The 21,824-nt window shown below is 41.6% G+C and overlaps 1 long non-coding RNA gene across 1 annotated transcript in view; it reads left to right on the forward strand.

Annotated features, from left to right (window-relative positions):
• Positions 1-20,211, forward strand: part of LOC149971231 (uncharacterized) — a 33,476-nt gene extending 13,265 nt beyond the window's left edge. Inside the window, exon 3 of the long non-coding RNA XR_016492652.1 lies at positions 20,044-20,211. This is a non-coding gene — a long non-coding RNA (uncharacterized LOC149971231). The remainder of the gene's footprint in view (positions 1-20,043) is intronic.
• The last annotated feature ends 1,613 nt before the right edge of the window (positions 20,212-21,824 follow it).

Here is a 21,824-nt window from a genome sequence, read left to right on the forward strand (position 1 = left end):
ACCCTGGCCTTAGATATCTCTGTTTTCTATATATTTTGGTTAGATCAGGGTGTGACTAGGGTGGGTACTCTAGGTTTTGAATGTCTAGGGTTTGTATGTCTAGGGTCTTTGTATGTCTAGGGGTTTTGTATGTCTATGTTGGCCTTATATGGTTCCCAATCAGAGACAGCTGTTTATCGTAAACTTAAACTAAAGAAGAACAATAAGATTAACGTTTTTGATGTTTAACTCTGAGCACTTTGCAACGCGGATGATCACAATGTTCTTCGTTTTTTATCAAAGACATTTTTTGTATCACAGGATTGTCTTCTATTTGAGGATTTGTGTTTCTTTCACCCCCTTCTTAATTACTTTGTTATTAACATTCCTTTAGAATAGGTTGAGTTGCATAAGATAGTTGGTGGATGGCAACCCTTATCAGGGTTCAGCCCATCCTTCCACATACTCAAATCAATTAGAAAATTGCCCGTAAACAGCTGGTCCAAGAATGTTTGCCAGAGACAAACTGTAACAGAACACATTGTATACTTCAAAACAGAGCTATCACTATAAAGCATGAAACACACTGAGAATCTCACTGCTGATAGATACAGTGAAAAGAAAGAAAGTCTACACCCTATAGAAAATTGTCTAAATTAAGACAAATAAATGAAACAGAAATATCATAAAAATTTCCACCCCCCTGACTAAATACTTAGTGGAAGCACCTTTGGCAGCCATTACAGCTGTGAATCATTTTGATTAAGATTCTACCAACTCTTAGGGTAACATACAGTATTCGAACCCCTTGACTTTTTCCAAAATCACCAATCTACACACAATACCACTTAATGACAAAGCGAAAACAGGTTTTTAGAAATGTTTGCTACTTAAAATAGACAAAAAAATCAGATATCTTATTTACATAAGTATTCAGACCCTTTGCTATGAGACTGGTAATTGAGCTCAGGTGCATCCTGTTTTCATTGATCATCTTTGAGATGTTTCTACAACTTGTATGGTAAATTCAATTGATTGGACATGATTTGGAAAGGAACACAACTGTCTATATAAGGCTCCACTGTTGCATGTCAGAGCAAAAACCAAGCCATAAGGTCGAAGGAATTGTCTGTAAGAGCTCCGAGACAGGATTGTGTCGAGGCACAGATCTGGGGAAGGGTAACAAAAAATGTCTGTAGCATTGAAGGTCCCAAAGAACAGAGGGGACTCCCATCATTCTTAAATGGAAGAAGTTTGGAACCACCAAGACTCTTCCAAGAGCTGGCCGCCCGGCCAAATTGAGCAATTGGGGGAGAAGGGCCTTGGACGGGGAGGTTACCAAGAACCCGATGGTGACTCTGACAGAGCTCCAGAGTTCCTCTGTGGAGATTGGAGAACCTTCCAGAAGGACAACCATCTCTGCAGCACTCCACCAATCAGGCCTTTATTGTAAATTGGCCAGACGGAAGTCACTCTTCAGTAAAAGACACATGACAGCCCGCTTGGAGTTTTACAAAAAGGCACCTAAAAGATTCTCAGACCATGAGAAACAAATTCTCTGGTCTAATGAAACCAAGATTGAACTCTTTGGCCTTAATGCCAAGCATCAGGTCTGGAGGAAACCTGGCAATATCCCTACGGTAAAGCATGGGGTGGCAGAATTATGCTGTGGGGATTTTTTTCAGCGGCAGGGACTGGGAGACTGGAATCTTCCAGTCAGAACTGGACTTGAACCCGATTTAACATCTCTGGAGAGACCTGAAAATAGCTGTGCACCGACACTCCCCATCCAACTTGACCAACCTGAGGATCTGCAGAGAAGAATGGGAGAAACCCCCCAAATACAGGGTTGTCAAGCTTGTAGCGTCATACCCAAGAAGACTTGAGGCTGTAATCGCTTCCAAAGTTGCTTCAACAAAGTACTGAGTAAAGGGTCTGAATACTTATGGAAATGTGATATTTCTGTTTTTTTGTACATACATTTGCAAACATTTCTAAAAACTTGTTTTTGCTTTGTCAATATGGGGAATTGTGTGTTGATTGATGAGGGAAAAACATTTTTTTTTTTTTAGAATTAGGCTGTAATGTAAAAAAATGTGGAAAAAGTCAAGGGATCTGAATACTTTCCGAATGCATTGTTTTTGTCAAAATTTGTTGGGGATCAGTAAATTCGGTTGGGGATCATTCATGGACAGCGATATTTCAACCTTTTTTCAGCAGATTTAGGTCAGGACTGAAACTAGACCACTCAATTAATTTAAAGTCTCCTCCTGATCTCCATCTCCTGATGACAGAATTTAGCATTGACCACAAATCCTTACAGGATGATGATTCAGCATGGCATCATTTTCACCCTGATTATTTCATTTAGGTACAGTATATCTTAGGGGTATATATATTCAAGCATTTTTTTGCGCATATCCATATTCCTAAATAACCTCAAGGTAAACAGAAGTTAATTGCAGTGTGTATAAGATATATTTGATGCACCCTCATGGTAATACAGACTTGTGAGGTACATACTGTATATCAACTATACTATACCATAGCGTGATTGGAATCCACCTCATGGATACCACATTATGTGTCTGTAATGTTATTACTACTTTTACTTTTAAGAAATGACCAGTAATACTTCTTAATCTGATTTTATTTATCCATTATTCAAATGTTTGCGTTTGGTATTTTAAGCAGATTTAGGTCAGGACTGAGACTAGACCACTCAGGAACACTCAACACCTCTTGGTGTTCTGGTGTGTCTTTTGCATACAAATGTGTGTAATTGTCCCAAAGAAAAATACAACCCTATTCCAAAGTTATGTTTTTAGACGACTGATATGGGTTTTCCTTTGCCTGGGCTTTGCTCATTTCATATTTCTTTTGATCCAACAATCTACCCAGTCCCTGTCGGTGACAAGCATACCCATAACATGATGCTGCCACCACAATATTGAACATTCAAAGGGATCAAAAACATTGCATTCACTCCATATTACTGGCCTACATGACAAAGTGAAAAGAAAGAAGCCTTTGTTAAAAAAACAAACACTCCAAATCATCCATTCTGTTTTCAGCAAGGCTGTTAATAAATAATACGGCAAGACAACACAACAAATAAATTAAAAACTATAGGGTTGGGTCAAATCAAATACAACACAGAGTGAAACCCTCTGTATTTTCAAGTATTGTAGTGGCAGCATCGTGTTCTGGGTATGCTTTTAATCAATCGTAAGATATGAGCTGTGTGTTTTGTTTACAAGAACTCAAGGCACATTTTTTTGCCAAAGGGTTCATGTTGGGACGATATCTCATGTTCTCTTGAGGTCGCCGACCTCGTCCATGGTTTTATTTTCTGGACCAGTACATTTCCCTGTTTGTGACACGCCAGCTTTTCTTGCTTAGCTTGTTTTGTTCAGTAGAGAGAATAGATACATGAGGTAATATGCTTCTAGGGTATTTGCTTGCCTGTGTCAAGCTGCCATTGAAGCAATTTCATTGATTTGTTGTGCAAGAGTGAACATATTGTAGGATAAGTGTGAAAATGACACCACTGTCTATGGACTGTGAAGTACTTACAGTATTACATGTCTCAAGCCAAGTTCTACTACCTCTCCTCTGTCGCGAAGATGAACTTCATGACATCCCACATAAACATTGAAAAACATAATAGCGCAAGATATGCAAATAACTTCCACCATTATAATCCAGTTATATTCATGTCACTGATGGATTATAAACACATTGAGTGCACTTCGAGATATTAATTTGTGTAATCCGAAAACCATCGTGGATAAAATTAAGCTTTTTTCAAACAGGATCTCGTTACAAAGAGGAAGTTAAATGAAAAGTACTAAATCGTTAAAAAGCACTGGGTTCATTTCTCTGTTTTGTCACCAGATAATCCTTGTATGGTAACAGGCAATGGTGTTTTGTTCAATGGCACACATCCAAAGGACTCCTCCACAAACGCTATCTCTCACCCATCCGTCTCAACCCATTTCTATGGTAACTAATTACCACAAGGGTTTCTCGTCTTTCTTCTCTCCTTCAAACAAGTTGGCTTACAAAAGACAATCAGAATAATGGAGAAAAGCCTTGACAAATGAGGGACAACGTGATTGCGAGCCTGAAGGAAGTAATGAAGGCGTGCATTCATCTATCACCTGAGATAAAACTGCAGAGAGAACACAATAACACATTTAACTCAGAACCTGGCGCTGGAGCTTTCTAATTTCGTAGACACATAAAAGTTATGCAAATACATCACATGGTCTGCTTTGAGTCCATCGTGGCAGCATGTTGATGACTCCAATACACTTCAATTTAAGCGCAAGAACCCTGGATTTATTCGTACAATATTGTAAATATTACTAACCTGTAAAGCCGTAGTGCGATAAGATGAGATAAACAAGACTGTCCTTGAAGAGGCCTGCATACAAGGCTTTTATAAATACATTATTAATATCTTCAATTGACATTTTACTCACTACATATGTACAGCATAGACACAGTCTGTGAATCAGGAGCTAGTATGTTTTTTATCGTATTCACATGAATACTTTTGATTGAAAAAAAGCTGATTAATGTGTGTATGTGTTCTACAACCTTATCTTTGTAGCCAGCAGCATAACACCCTGCATCTCACTGCTGGCTTGCCTCTGAAGAAAAGCAGGGTTGGTCCTGGTTATTCCCAGGATGGGAGACCAGATGCTGCAAGTGGTGTTGGAGGGCCAGAAGGAGCCACTAAGATCCCCAGGGCAGTAATTGGGGACATTACCCTGTGTAGGGTGATGTTAATTAGGTGTCCTGACTCTCTGTGGTCACTAAAGATCCCATAGCACTTATTGTAAGAGTAGGGGTGTTGCCAGCAGCATACCGCCCTGCATACTACTGCTGGCTTGCTTCTGAAGCTAAGCAGGGTTGGTCCTGGTCAGTTCCTGGATGGGAGACCAGATGCTGCTGGAAGTGGTGTCGGAGGGCCAGTCGGAGGCACTCTTTCCTCTGGTCTAAAAAAAAATATCCCAATGCCCCAGGACACTGCCCTGTGTAGGGTGCTGTCTTTCGGATGGGACATTAAACCGGTGTCCTGACTCTCTGAGGTCATTAAAGATTCCATGGCACTTATCGTAAGAGTAGGGGTGTTAACCCCGGTGTCCTGGCTAAATTCCCAATCTGGCCCTCAAACCATCACGGTCACCTAATAATCCCCAGTTTACAATTGGCTCATTCTTCCCCCTCCTCTCCCCTGTAACTATTCCCCAGGTCGTTGCTGCAAATGAGAACGTGTTCTCAGTCAACTTACCTGGAAAAATAGAAACATTTGGAGATGTACATGCCTAAGGGCAGAAGCTAGTATGCTGAATGGGAGGGGTAAGCAATATATATTTTTAGATTCCCCTCTCAATGCCGTCTGTACTATTTCATCCCATTGAGAATGTTGGTCCACTACCACCACAATAGCAGTTTTGATAACAGGTTTCAATCCTGCCGTCAAAGCAGACGTAGAAATTCCTGCATTTTGATCGTATCTATCCCCCATTGTCAGATTAGTACATACTGCATCATCACTTCCAATCCACATAATCATGTGTTCATGTCTTCTTCTTCTTCTTCATGTTCTTCTTCTTCTTCATGTCTTCTTTCGGACCCTGAGTACAGTTTCTAACTTACTCGCATCCGGTCGAAACAATACATTCCCAACAGTAGTTAAGAATCCCTCAATTTCATCATTTGCTGTCGCTGGGTCACAGTCTTCGCGTCCCGGGGTCCAACCCGACGTTCGATATCCCTGTGCGAGGGTTGGCTACATGGTCTTGGCAAAAGCGAGCGTGCAATATGATTGTAATCACCAGCATGGACCCAAAAATGTTACCCTGTTTCCTCAGGAAACCGATCAGTTCTTCACTTCACACCTCCACAAAGGCAGTTCTGTGTACAGTATAGTGGTAGGTTGACGAATTCCCCTGAACCGGATCAGCTTGCACTTTTGCTGCTGAGAATTTTCCTGAACAGCAGGAAATGCAAACTTGTAGTGTATTCAAAGTTTGAAAAGGCTTCTAAAGTTTGTCATTTTCACTGTAAAATTTTAGACTTGAAATGCCGTATCAAAAATTGTATTTATCAATGCAGAAAATTCCCATTATTTATAATACATACTAATTCACATTTCCTGTTTCTGCAGGATTATTTTTTCCTGATGTAGCAAACTGGCTCAAATTAAGAACCTACATCTGTGGCTGTGTGCAAACTCCACAGGGCTTTTTCTCCCTCTTCATTAGTTTTCCCCACATGAAGCGTGGATTAGAGTGGAGCTGGGCTGACACAGGGGCTGAGGCCCAGTCTACACTACTCTCCTACAGCATGATAAAGAGCCTGTATGGCAAACAGATTACAATAGTCCTATAATGGGCCTGTGCTAATCTCCAGGGGGTAGATGAGTTGTAGTTCCAGCATCAGGCCTGCATGGAAAAACCACGACAAAAGAACATTTGTTCAGTAGACGACCACTGTCTATATAAAATGAGCCATAAAGTGAACCATAAAGGAATTTTAGAAAGATAGATAGCGGCCTAATGAATGGTTGTAATAAAGCCTGTCTGCTGGCAGCATACATTTAATGTAGCATATGAACACATATTTCATGTAGCATATGAACACATATTTCATGTAGCATATGAACACATATTTCATGTAGCATATGAACACATATTTCATGTAGCATATGAACACATATTTCATGTAGCATATGAACACATATTTCATGTAGCATATGAACACATATTTCATGTAGCATATGAACACATATTTCATGTAGCATATGAACACATATTTCATGTAGCATATGAACACATATTTCATGTAGCATATGAACACATATTTCATGTAGCATATGAACACATATTTCATGTAGCATATGAACACATATTTCATGTAGCATATGAACACATATTTCATGTAGCATATGAACACATATTTCCAGGTAATGGGGCTGATGCCAAGAAAATAAGGTTTGTTCGAGCTTTACGTAAAATGTGTATCATTAGTCTACGGGCAATGCAGAGTAGCATGGGAAATTAGCCTGCTTTGAATACCATTTGTGAATTTGCTAATAAATTATTTAACCAACACTTTTAATAGGGTCTCCAAACAGGCATGCATAGATCAGCAATTATTTAGTTTTCAATTGCCCAACTGATAGTGGTGTGAACACATCTACAAAAGCCTTTCACTGTTGGGACATCAGTGACAGAATCACATTAACATACAAAAACATGTTTATTTGAATCCTTGTTTTCTTGACTGCCTCATTTCCTCCGGTTCTGGATGAGGCGGCTTCCTTTTGTGTGAGCCTTGAGGTTATTTACTCTTGTGAAATACAAGTCAACCCTTTTAGACAGCCCTCCTGGCTATGGGAGTGTAATCAATAAGGCTATTACACCAGAAAACTGTACAACATTATTAAATTCTCCTGCTCTCTCTGTGTTCTCTCTGGGCCACACAGCTTTATGTATGGGCTCTGTCCCCTTGCCTTTTCTCCAAAACATAAAATACACACTACCCAGGCTCCCTGATGAACACATCCAGGGTGAACGCTGTTTTGCTCAACAACTCACTGAGAAGTACAAACGTGTCAGTTGCCAAAACTGGCTTGCATGGGTGACTGAGCTGGCACCATTCTAGTTGCGCAGTCATGTAAGCCATGTTGTCTTTGGTCCCATGATCCCAGTCAGTCAAGAAACACACAGAAGAACATCTTTACCAGCGCAGCTGGTACTATCAAGCTAGGTGTGTTTTTTATGTCTCGCTCCACCCTTGTCTCGATTTAGAAATGTAGGGATTCAAAAGGTCTTGTGTGCCACGAAATGTCAAAATGTTTAATAGAGAGTAGTGTCAAAATGAATGCCGCTAACATGATCATTAATCTCCCAATACTCAGAGGGAGCCAATGTAACGAAGATAGAAATGTCAGGACAACCCTGATCATAGGCACACAGGTTATATACAGTATATCACAAAAGTGTGTACACCCCTCACATTTTGGTAAATATTTGAGTATATCTTTTCATGTGACAACACTGAAGAAATGACACTTTGCTACAATGTAAAGTAGTGAGTGTACAGCTTGTATAACAGTGTACATTTACTGTCCCCTTAAAATAACTCAACACACAGCCATTAATGTCTAAACCGCTGGAAACAAAAGTGAGTACACCCCTAAGTGAAAATGTCCAAATTGGGCCCAATTAGCCATTTTCCCTCCCCGGTGTCATGTGACTCATTAGTGTTACAAGTTCTCAGGTGTGAATGGGGAGCAGGTGTGTTAAATTTGGTGTCATCGCTCCTCACACTCCCTCAAACTGACTGGTCACTGGAAGTTCAACATGGCACTTCATGGCAAAGAACTCTCTGAGGATCTGAAAAAAAGAATTGTTGCTCTACATAAAGATGGCCTGGGCTATAAGAAGATTACCAAGACCCTGAAACTGAGCTGCAGCACGGTGGCCAAGACCATGGTTCCACTCAGAACAGGCCTCGCCATGGTCGACCAAAGAAGTTGAGTGCACGTGCTCAGCGTCATATCCAGAGGTTGTCTTTGGGAAATAGATGTATGAGTGCTGCCAGCATTGCTGCAGAGATTGAAGGGGTGGGGGGTCAGCCTGTCAGTGCTCAGACCATACGCCGTACACTGCATCAAATTGGTCTGCATGGCTGTCGTCCCAGATGGAAGCCTCTTCTAAAGATAATGCACAAGAAAGCCTGCAAACAGTTTGCTGAAGACAAGCAGACCAAGGACATGGATTACTGGAACCATGTCCTGTGGTCTGATGAGACCAAGATAAACTGATTTGGTTCAGATGGTGTCAAGCGTGTGTGGCGGCAACCAGGTGAGGAGTACAAAGACAAGTGTGTTTTGCCTACAGTCAAGCATGGTGGTGGGAGTGTCATGGTCTGGGGCTGCATGAGTGCTGCCGTCACTGGAGAGCTACAGAGGGAACCATGAATGCCAACATGTACTGTGACATACTGAAGCAGAGCATGACCCCCCCGCCCCCCCTTCGGAGACTGGGACGCAGGGCAGTGTTCCAACATGATAACGACCCCAAACACACCTCCAAGACGACCACTGCCTTGCTAAAGAAGCTGATGGTTAAGGTGATGGACTGGCCAAGCATGTCTCCAGACCTAAACCCTATTGAGCATCTGTGGGGCATCCTCAAACGGAAGGTGGAGGAGTGCAAGGTCTCTAACATCCACCAGCTCCGTGATGTCGTCATGGAGGAGTGGAAGAGGACTCCAGTGGCAACCTGTGAAGCTCTGGTGAACTCCATGCCCAAGAGGGTTAAGGCAGTGCTGGAAAATGATGGTGGCCACACAAAATATTGACACTTTGGGCCCAATTTGGACATTTTCACTTAGGGGTGTACTCACTTTTGTTGCTAGCGGTTTAGACATTAATGGCTGTGTGTTGAGTTATTTTGAGGGGAAAGCAAATTTACACTGTTATACAAGCTGTACACTCTCTACTTTACATTGTAGCAAAGTGTCATTTCTTCAGTGTTGTCACATGAAAAGATATACTCAAATATTTACCAAAATGTGAGGGGTGTACTCACTTTTGTGATATACTGTATATATCATACATTTATGATTTCATCTTTCAAATCTACTCTGTACTGGTATGCATTTGGGGCGTTTTTACCATTCTTTATGATATCTGTAGACTCAGACTGAGCAGCATACCTCCCAACCTTATTAATTAGGCCTGCATTTCAAATATACAACAATCAAATAATGTCAGAAAGATACAGTGGGATTCTGACTGCCACCCTGCCTAACCAGAATACCAATGAACCCTGAAGACACTGTTTCATTAATGGCATTCCTGTACACAAATTTGACATATCAGTAATTTAGCAGACGCTCTCATCGTTTATTTATTTTTCTCCAGACAAATAGTTAATGCGTCGAACACACCGACAGCGTCATTGCATTTTGGTACACCAGAATTACATTCATTTTCAATGAAACGCTGCGTTTGCCTTGCAGCACTGCGTTGCAGAGGCAGTTGCAGTGCGTTCGGTGTGGTGCATTCGTTGGATTTATCTAACGCATGTGCAAAACTGCCTGCATAGACGGCTTGACAGAAATAGCAGTGAAACCCGGTGTGGTCTTCTGCTGCAATAGGCCATCCGTGACAAGGACCAACAAGTTGTGCGTTCCGAGATGCCGTTCTGCACCGTCATCTAAAATAATTCAGGCTGTTCTGGAGGTGAAGGGGAGTCCGACCTGGTACTAGATGTGTGTACCTAATAAATTGGCCACTGAGTGTAGATATGCTGGCTGGTATCTGTGTCAGTATGAATCTCTCAATTCAGAGCTATAATTAGTCTTAAAAAGCTTTTATTAGAGTCTTAAAGATATTGCTTAATCTTGCTTAAATCCATTAGTGCTTTACAACAGGGGTGTCAAACTCATTCCACTCGTTTTCCTTTCAATGAAGACTTCGACAACCAATCAAGTACAAGGGTGGAGCGAAAACCCACAGAAACTCGACCCTCCATGGAATGAGTTTGACACGTGCTTTACAGCTACTCTCCAGGGGAATGTAAGGTGATTCAGGTACGTTTTTCATTAAAGGGATACTTGGGATATTGGCAATGAGGCCCTTTATCTACTTTCCTAGAGTCAGATGAACTCATGGATCCCATTTTTATTTCTCTGCATCCAGTATGAAGGAAGTTAGAGGTATTTTCGCGTGACAATGGTAACTAGAGTTAGCGCAATGACTGGAAGTCCATGGTATCTACTAGCATGCTAGCAGTTACCTTAGACTTCCAGTAATTGTGCTAATGCTAGTTAGCAACTTACTTCAAACTGCACACAGAGACATAAACATGGTATCACAAGTTCATTGCCAAAATCCTGAAGTATTCCTTTAAGCCTCTCAAGGAAAGACAAATGCTAAGCCTTTTGAAATGCTCCTCTGCTTTTGTGTTGATCTTTTTCTAACACATATGGCATGTCCTTGTTCTTTCTTTGGTCAATATAACCTCCGGATGAGTTGTTTTCTACTATCTCTGGGTTGCTTCACTTCTCCCATTGTCTTGGAAACAATAGAATGTTTGTTGAGCGTGAGTTCTTTGTAGACAGATATGCAGAATGGCTTTTACATTGACCTCTTACTGATGGATAAGGTTGTTTATCTAACGTAGACGGAATCAAACAAGTTGTATGACGTGAGGCAGTAGATCTGTCTTACTTTTTGAGCCTCTGGAGTTTATACAAGTGCATCCATATGTAAACAAAGAAAGAGCATGCAGAAATCATTAGAGGCACCAGAGATGAGTGTTCAAAACAGTTAGGAATTCAAATAACAAAAGCCATGATGGTATCTTATCTTATTGTCTTTGGGTATCTTTCACAGTGGGGATCAATGGTTTGGGAGTAGAGGAGAGGGAGAAATGCAGGGGTTTGATAACTTGATGGGTTTCCTTGGGCAACCAGTAATAGACCACAATCCAATCATACGGCACATGATTAAACACATTTGTTGCATTTAACGTCTAGTAATTTTTGTTGTTATTTTGGGGGGAATTTTACACCCTTTTTCTCCCATATTTCATGGTTTCCAATTGTTAGTAGCTACTATCTTGCCTCGTCGCTACAACTCCCGTACGGGCTCGGGAGACACGAAGGTTGAAAGTCATGCATCCTCTGATACACAGCCCAACCAAGCCGCACTGCTTCTTAACACAGCGTGCATCCAACCCGGAAGCACCAAGGAAACACCGTGCACCTGGCAACCTTGGTTAGCGTGCACTGCGCCTGAGGAGTCGCTGGTGCACGATGAGACAAGGATATCACGCTATGCCGGACGATGCTATGCCAATTGTGCGTCGCCCCATGGACCTCCCGGTCACAGCCGGTTACGACAGAGCCTGGGCGCGAACCCAGAGTCTCTAAAGGCACAGCTGGCGCTGCAATACAGCGTCCTTAACCACTGCGCCACCCGGGAGGCACGTTTAGTCATTTTGACGAGCCTTGAAATAATTGTCCCCCAACCGACCTCACTACAGTTTCCCCCATCTCCACATTTCATATTTTCTCAATCTGACTGTAAATAGACCCTGCCCACTCAATACACAATAGCCTCTCCAGCTCAGCTGTGGTGATCTGGCGTTTACAGAGAGAAAGGAAGCCCGTGTCTATGGATTCACAGCTTTCTCACTAATCTGGCCCGACGCACTGTGGAGGCCTTCCTGGAACAGAAAATAGAAATGTATAATGATGAAAAGGGAATGGATATGGTCTCTCTTCTCTGCTGCTGCCTGGGCTACTGTAGCTCAGGAACTGGATATCTCTGAGATTGGCTGCATTGCTCAAGAATCTGATTAAACAGAATGATCATTACACAGGTGCACCTTGTGCTGGGGACAATAAAAGGCCACTCTAAAATGTTCAGTTTTGTCACACAACACAATGGCACAGGTGTCTCGAGTTTTGAAGGAGTGTGGAATTGGCATGCTGAATGCAGGAAAGTCCACCAGAGCAGTTGCAAGATAATTTTATGTTAATTTCTCTACCATAAACTGCCTCCAACGTTGTTTTAGAGAATTTGGCAGTAAGTCCAACCAGCCTCACAACCACAGACCACGTGTACCATACCAGCCCAGGACCTCCACATCTGGCTTCTTCACCTGCGGGATCGTCTGAGACCAACCACCTGGACACCTGATGAAACGATGAGTTTGCACAACCCAAAGAGTGTGCTCTTCACGGATGAATCCAGGTTTCATGTGGGCGAGCGGTTTGCAGATGCCAAAGTTGTGAACAAGAGGCGGTCATACCAAGGTGGCAGTAGGGTTATGGTAAAGGCAGGCATAAGCTACGGACAACAAGCACAATTACATTTTTATCGATGGAAATTTAAATGCACAAAGATACCGTGACGAGATCCTGAGTTCCATTTGTCGTGCCATTGATCCGCTGCCATCACCTCATGTTTCAACATGATCTTGCACGACCCCATGTCTCAAGGATCTGTACACAATTCCTTGAAGGTGAAAATGTCCCAGTTGTTCCATGGCCTGCATACTCACCAGACATTTCACCCATTGAGCACGTTTGGGATGCTCTGTATTGAAGTGTACGACAGAGAGTTCCAGTTCACTCCAATATCCAGCAACTTCGCACAGTTAATGAAAAAGAGTGGGACAACATTTCTCAGGCCACAGTCAACAGCCTGATAAACAAATGCGAAGGAGATGTGTCACACTGCATGAGGCAAATGGTGGTCACACCAGATACTGACTGGCTATCTGATCTGTGACCAACAAATGCATATCTGTATTCCCAGTCATGTAAAATCCATAGATTAGGGTATAATGTATTTATTTCTATTGACAGATTTCCATATATGAACTGTAACTCAGTAAAATCTTTGAAATTGTTTTATGTTGTGTTTATATTTATATTCTGCCTACATGGTGATTTATATGCTGATGGTAGTGTAGTATGGGATTTTGTTTTACAACCCAGTCTTTAACCTTTTTCCACAACAGTGGTCAAGTGAATAAATAATATATAGCCCTGTATACACATCAATGTACACTATACAAATCAATATACACATAAATATGATATAAACATGTGTATAAGTCCCTACTTCAGAAGCTGTCATGTTGTACTGGGAAAATATGCTTACTGTAAATTAGTATTCAGGTCTTGGTCATTGAATGGATGACTGACATAATTATTTATTTGGTTGGAAGAAGTAAAATAAACTGCCATCGAGCAGTTTTCTTCCTTCGCATGACTGAGGGCTCTAGATGACAGGCAAACCCCGCTAAATTAACCAACCTAAATGCTTCATTTGGTTTCCAGTCATTTTACTATAGAGATTATTTGTTCATTAATAGGCTAAATGAAGTGTGACGGAGAGAGATTAGAAATCCACGCCCCCCCCAACTTCAGTATCGGAGACACAATAATCTCTCTCGGAATTCGAAAACAGATTTGAAGAATATTAATTTGAATGATGTTAGATGTGGTTAAGTCACATGCTTGTCTCATTAAAACAGATCATTTTCTTTCATTGTGCATCCTTATTTTCCAGCACATTTCAGAATCTCTTTGACTCAGAGCATAAGAAAAAGGCCTCAACCCCATTTCAACAGGCCTAGAATAAAATATGTGACCCACCACCTAGATTCGTTCCTACAGTTGAAGTCAGAAGTTTAGGGGCGGCAGCTTAGCCTAGTGGTTAGAGTGTTGGACGAGTAATTGAAAGGATTGCAAGTTCAAATCCCTGAGCTGACAAGGTACAAATATGTTGTTCTACTCCTGAACAAGGCAGTTAACCCACTGCTCCTAGTCTTTGAAAATAAGAAGTTGTTCTTGATTGACTTGCCTAGGTAAATAAAGGTAAAATAAATACACCTTAGCCAAATACATTTAAACTCAGTTTTTCACAATTCCTGACATTTAAGCAGAGTAAAAATTCAATGTCTTAGGTCACCACTTTATTTTAAGAATGTGAAATGTCAGAATAATAGTAGAGAGAATGATTTATTTCATATTTTATTTCTTTCATCACATTCCCAGTGGGTCAGAAGTTTACATACACTCAATTAGTAGTTGCTAGCATTGCCTTTAAATTGTTTAACTTGGGTCAAACGTTTCGGGTAGCCTTCCACAAGCTTCCCACAATAAGTTGGGTGAATTTAGGTTCATTCCTCCTGACAGAGCTAGTGTAACTGAATCAGGTTCGTAGGCCTCATTGCTGGCACACGCTTTTTCAGTTCTGCCCACAATTTATCTATGGGATTGAGGTCAGGGCGTCGTGATGGTCACTCCAATACCTTGACTTTGTTGTCCTTAAGCCATTTTGCCACAACGTTGGAAGTATACTTGGGGTCATTGTCCGTTTGGAAGACTCATTTGCGACCAAGCTTTAACTGATTCCTTGAGCTGTTGCTTCAATATATCCACATCCTTTCCATCCTCATGATGGCATCTATTTTGTGAAGTGCACCAGTCCCTCCTGCAGCAAAGCACCCCCACAACATGATGCTGCCACCCCCGTGCTTCACGGTTGGGATGGTGTTCTTCGGCTTGCAAACCTCCCCCCTTTTCCTCCAAACATAACAATGGTCATTATGGACAAACAGTTCTATTTTTGTTTCATCAGACCAGAGGACATTTCTCCAAAAAGTGCGGTCTTTGTCCCCATGTGCAGTTGCAAACCGTAGTCTGGCTTTTTCCTTGCTGAGTGGCCTTTCAGGTCATGTCGATATAGGACTTGGTTTATTGTGGATATAGATACTTATGTACCTGTTTCCTCCAGCATCTTCACAAGGTCCTTTGCTGTTGTTCTGGGATTGATTTGCACAGCTCGCATTGATGTGCCATCCTGGATGAGCTGCACTACCTGAGCCACTTGTGTGGGTTGTAGACTCCGTCTCATGGTACCACTAGAGTGAAAGCACCACCAGCATTCAAAAGTGACCAAAACATCAGCCAGGAAGCATAGGAACTGAGTGGTGTGTGGTCACCGCCTGCAGAACCACTCCTTTATTTGCGGGTGTCTTGCTAATTGCCCATAATTTCCACTTGTTGTCTATTCCATTTGCACAACAGCATGTGAAATGTATTGTCAATCAGTGTTGCTTCCTAAATGGACAGTTTGATTTCACAGAAGTGTGATTGACTTGGAGTTACATTGTGTTGTTTAAGTGTTCCCTTTATTTTTTTGAGCAGTGTATATATATGAAAGTATGTGGACACCCCTTCAAGTTAGTGGATTCGGCTATTTCAGCCACACCCGTTGCTGACAGGTGTGAATAGAATGAAGCACACAGCCATGCAAATTTCCATAGGCAAACATTGGCAGTGGAATGGCCTTATTGAAGAGATCTGTGACTTTCAACGTGGCATCGTCATAGGATGCCACCTTTCCAACACATCAGTTCGTTACATTTCTGCCCTGCTAGAGCTGCCCCGGTCAACTGTAAGTGCTGTTATTTAGAAGTGGAAATGTTTAGGAGCAACAACGACTCAGCCACGAAGTGGTAGGCCACACAAGCTCACAGAACGGGACAGGCGAGTGCTGAATCACGTAGCGCGTAAAAATCGTTTGTCCTCGGTTGCAACACTCACTGCTGAGTTCCAAACTTCCCCTAGAAGCAACGTCAGGACTGTTCATCGGGAGCTTCATGAAATGGGTATCCATAGTCGAGCAGCCACACACAAGCCTAAGATCACCATGGCAATGCCAAGCATTGGCTGGAGTGGTGTAAAGCTTGCCACCATTGGACTCTGGAGCAGTGGAAACGCTTTCTCTGGAGTGATGAATCACACTTCACCATCTGGCAGTCCGATGGGCAAATCTGGGTTTGGTGGATGTCAGGAGAATGCTACCAGCCCCAATGCATAGTACCAACTGTAAAGTTTGGTGGAGGAGGAATAATGCTCTGAGGCTGTTTTTCATGGTTTGGGCTAGGCCTCAATGTTCCAGTGAAGGGAAATCTTAAAGCTACAGCATACAATTACATTCTAGATGATTCTGTACTTTCATAACTCCATATTAATGCCCATGATTTTGAAATGAGATGTTCGACAAGCAGGTGTCCACATACCTTTGGTCATGTAGTGTATTTCAAATAGATTTCTATTCCTCCATGCAGATCTCCTCTAGAGCAGTAATGTTTTGGGGCTGTTGCTGGGCAACACAGACTTTCAACTCCCTCCAAAGATTTTCTATGGGGTTGAGATCTGGAGACTGGCTAGGCCACTCCAGGACCTTGACATGCTTCTTACAAAGCCACTCCTTCGTTGCCCGGGTGGTGTGTTTGGGATCACTGTCATGCTGAAAGACCCAGCCACGTTTCATCTTCAATGCCCTTGCTGATGGAAGGAGGTTTTCACTCAAAATCTCACGATACATGGCCCCATTCATTCTTTCCTTTACACGGATAAGTCGTCCTGGTCCCTTTGCAGAAAAACAGCCCCAAAGCATGATGTTTCCACCCCCATGCTTCACAACAGGTATGTTTGGTAGGTTTGGATGCAACTCAGCATTCTTTGTCCTCCAAACACGACGAGTTGAGTTTTTACCAAAAAGTTATATTTTGGTTTCATCTGACCATATGACATTCTCCCAATCTTCTTCTGGATCATCCAAATGCTCTCTAGCAAACTTCAGACGGGCCTGGACATGTACTGGCTTAAGCAGGGGGACACGTCTGGCACTGCAAGATTTGAGTCCCTGGCGGCGTAGTGTGTTACTGATGGTAGGCTTTGTTACTTTGGCCCCAGCTCTCTGCAGGTCATTCACTTGGTCCCCCCGTGTGGTTCTGGGATTTTTGCTCACCGTTCTTGTGATCATTTTGACCCCACGGGGTGAAATCTTGCGTGGAGCCCCAGATCGAGGGAGATTATCAGTGGTCTTGTATGTCTTCCATTTCCTAATAATTGCTCCCACAGTTGATTTCTTCAAACCAAGCTGCTTACCTATTGCAGATTCAGTCTTCCCAGCCTGGTGCAGGTCTACAATTTTGTTTCTAGTGTCCTTTGACAGCTCTTTGGTCTTGGCCATAGTTGAGTTTGGAGTGTGACTGTTTGAGGTTGTGGACAGGTGTCTTTTATACTGATAACAAGTTCAAACAGGTGCCATTAATACAGGTAACGAGTGGAGGACAGAGGAGCCTCTTAAAGAAGAAGTTACAGGTCTGTGAGAGCCAGAAATCTTGCTTGTTTGTAGGTGACCAAATACTTATTTTCCACCATAATTTGCAAATAAATTCATTAAAAATCCTACAATGTGATTTTCTGGATTTCTTTTTCTCATTTTGTCTGTCATAGTTGAAGTGTACCTATGGTGAAAATTACAGGCCTCTCTCATCTTTTTAAGTGGGAGAACTTGCAGAATTGGTAATACTTTTTTGCCCCACTGTAGTTCTACATCACTCTCTCACTTCTATATTGAAATATGTTTTTTATCTGGCATCAACATTTGTAGCATGGTCCCTGAGATACATAATAAACAACTATGCTTTGGTTTGGGTAAATCTATGGCATTTTCTGATACCAAACCTTAAATTGCTATGGAACTCTTTTGCTGTCGTGATACATGGAAGGGTTTGTTCTGCCACTCAATTTGCATTTAATTTACAGAGACTTAGTTATCTATTCCTGTCAGGAGAAAGGGATCTGTAGTCATGTTGTGAAAAGAGTGCAGTTGGGATATCGTCACTCCACTCAATTTGTTCCCCGCGACCTCATTTACATTTGGCTCCCCATGATGTGAGTACAGAGCTTTAATGCATTTTTCTTTGACAGGAGCTTGAACACGAGGAAGAGGAAGACGGCGCCGCAAAACAAATATATTAATCAGCAGAAACTTTGAGGAGGAGCTTGCATTTTGGCGGCGGAACAGTCTCTTTGTGTTGTTGCTCTTTTACATTCGTTCAGGTTTCGGAGGTGTTTCAGGCATCCCAGGTCACTGTCTCCTGTGTCTGTTACTATTAGCAGTCAGTACATCAACCCTGTTTCTGACGATGGATAGATGAACATGGAAGGGAGGGGGGAGAAGAAATGTCCAGGATACCTGCCAGCCAAAGTCATTTGAAATCCAAATTACGGTCCAAAATAAAGATGCCTTCTGGAAACCATTGATTTATGCCTGAGATTGAACAATAATCAATGCTGGGTTTGAATAATGGAATGGCTTGAAATAGATAGGGGACCCTCCAGCTCTCTTACAAATGTACGTAGATTATGTCACTCACATATAGAGGCACTCTCTCCTACTCAAAGTCTCTATAGTCCTCAAAGGACTCCACTTTTGGGGGAGAGCTTGGTCAATGGGTTTAGGCTAGAAGTTTGTTAACATCTGAACATGTTTGGGTTTCAAAGAGATAATTATTCTAAGCTTCCCTTTCTGGTATATTGTGGTTGTTTGACATTGTTCATCTCCTTCTGTCTAGTGCACCTCCCTTTAACAGTTATATCAGATTTGGGGTTGAGTTTGGAACAGCATGTGTTCTCTTTGTCAGTGCGAGTGTCTTATTTGTGTGTTGCATGTTAAACACTTTTGGACATTCTCCTCTGTAAGAACTGCTTGAGCCAAAGTCCCCAGAAACGTACTGCTTTTAATGAATTACATTCCGTTCTTTTCACACTATTCTTGAGATAAAGCTCTCCAATACAGGCACATATAATCTTAATTACAACAATAGCATTTGTGCCTGAATCAATTTGTGAAAAGGTTTACGGCCTCAACTTCTGCTTCATGCGACTATAAATTCATATGGGTTCACTCCAATGACAAAAGCTTTTTGTAAATGACTTATACTTTTGCTCTCCTGATTCATCTGTTAGAAGGTTACTGTTAGATGGTCCTAAATGTGTACCATGTTTTGGTCTGACTGATTTCAGGTTATACGGTTGAAGTTTTGAGGGGGGTTGGCAATATCGGATGAAATATGAAGTGTGTTTTCTCTCTTTTGTCAACTTGCTTGCCGAACAGTTATGATAAATCACGGTGAACATGTGTTATTTGCCTTTCACTGAAGCAATGAAGGTTAAAGTTGAATTCAATGCCTCAATGTCACGCTGTTTTGTATGTCATTGAACTTAAAATGCACAGCTTTTGTAAGTCATTGAATATACAGTACATATTTATGAAATGTGTATGCAAGTAATCTTTTTGGAGAAACACAATTTTTCTTTCTAATATCTACTTGTTGTTCAATTGCCTTTTAAGTACACAACTACTATTTTGAATACGCTATTTTGTGTGTGTGTTCTACTGTAATACAAATTGTACATAACATTCTGATGTATTTTAACATTTACAACTGAAACACAGAATTCAGTTTGATGTTCCAATTAAAGGTTTTAGTCCTTATGTAGAACTGTGACAACATTTACAGTTCCTAGTGTTTCACATTGTAAATGAATGCATCACCTCCAGTGATCAGATTTTTTTAACAAAAAATATTTACTTAATTCATTGTTTCAGTGCAGCATAATTTATGTTTGTCTACCTTGTTCTTGTTCTAGGTAAGTGGGAGAGCTCTTTACACCTGTGTGTGTGCCAGAGGGGAAACGGAGGAACATTATCCTCTTGGGTGTTCAGGGACTTCAGAAGAGACACAGTAAGACAACAGCTCCTCGCTGTACTCAGCACTCAGCATTACATGATGTTCCTGCTCTTCTGCTTCTCTTTCCAGGATACCACACACAGAGGAACATGTTCTTTGAATGTTGCATTTCAAGCTGTTTAATTGGGACTTCGAGTCACATCGGAATGAATTGGGAAAATCAAATTTGTTTTCAATAGTCGTGATTGATGAGGAACTATGTGCAGAGACTTTTTGAGATCCTATTATTGGGAGATTGATGATATGTTACATTTGATGATAGGCTTAACATGACCTAAAGTACATATACCTTACTACAGTACTATAGTTACTCATGCATATTATATCACTCTGAACTTGTAGTTAACTTGAACCAGATACATTTAGTTTAAACCAGAAACTTTTATTTTGGTCAATGACCAAGTAGTGCTCAAGACGATTTTGTGCAGAAGGGCACCTTTACTTATTCTAGGCTCTGTGGTGGTCATAGCATGCACTGGAGCCCAGAGGATTGCTCTATTTTGCTAAGTAGACCTTCTTTAGCGGGATTGCATGGGCCTCAGACGTCAGGGGGTTGTGTTAAATAAAATGGCTCTAGGCCTTGTCTTTGACACTGGTTTCCGCTTCTATTATGTCACCCGTACAAGGATGTAGAACGTGTGGATCAGAATGATGAGGCTGGCCTCTTTTTCCACAAGAATATTTGCTAAAAGCAGGTGACACATGGACGTGTGCTAGCCTCTGAGGCACAGCAATGACAAATTGAAGGTAGAGGATGTGACTGAAATGTCAGTTCTGAGATGAAGACATACCTCTTGTGACCGAGTAAGTAAAACAGTTGTGAAATGGTGCCTGTTAGTTTTCATTGTAATTTAGGTTCCACCAATATGTAGCCAACAACAGTCGTGAAGCTGACATAGGCTATAACTAATATAGTATGTCAGCCAAGGTGACATACAGATCCTTCAGAAAGTATTCACACCCCTTGACTTTTTCCACATTTTGTTGTGTTACAGCCTGAATTTAAAATTGATTAAATTGAGATTGTGTCACTGGCCTACACACAATACCCCATAATCTCAAAGTGTATGTTTGTTGTTGTTGACATTTTCACAAATGAATTAAAGATGAAAAGCTGAAAAGTATTCAACCCCTTTGTTATGGCAAGCATAAATAAGTTCAGGAGTAGAAATGTGCTTAACAAGTCACATAGACTCACTTTGTGTGCAATAATAGTGTTTAACATGATTGTTAAATAGCTACAGTACCTCATCTTTGTACACCACACATACAATACAACCTGTAAGGTCCCTCAGTCGAGCAGTCCATTTCAAACAGAGATTCAACCACAAAGACCAGGGAGGTTTTCCAATACCTCGCAAAGAGCCTATTGCTAGATTGGCCCCCCCAAAAAAAGAAGCAGACATTGAATATCCCTTTGTGTATTATTACTTACTCTTTGGATGGTGTTTCAATACAGGCTTTCTTCCTAACTCATTTGCTGGAGAGTAAGGAAACTGGCCAGGGATTTCTCCATGAAGCTAATGATGATTTTAAGACACTGGGGTTCCTGAGTGGCGCAGCGGTCTAAGGCACTGCATCTCCGTGTTAGAGGCATCACTAAAGCCACCCTGGTTCGAAACCAGGCTGCATCACAACCAGACATGTTTTAGAGTCCGACAGGGCGGTGCACAATTGGCC

The sequence above is a fragment of the Oncorhynchus mykiss genome, chromosome 27 (assembly GCF_057628025.1).
Source record: "Oncorhynchus mykiss isolate SJ-2025 chromosome 27, ASM5762802v1, whole genome shotgun sequence".
Classification (NCBI taxonomy): domain Eukaryota; kingdom Metazoa; phylum Chordata; class Actinopteri; order Salmoniformes; family Salmonidae; genus Oncorhynchus; species Oncorhynchus mykiss.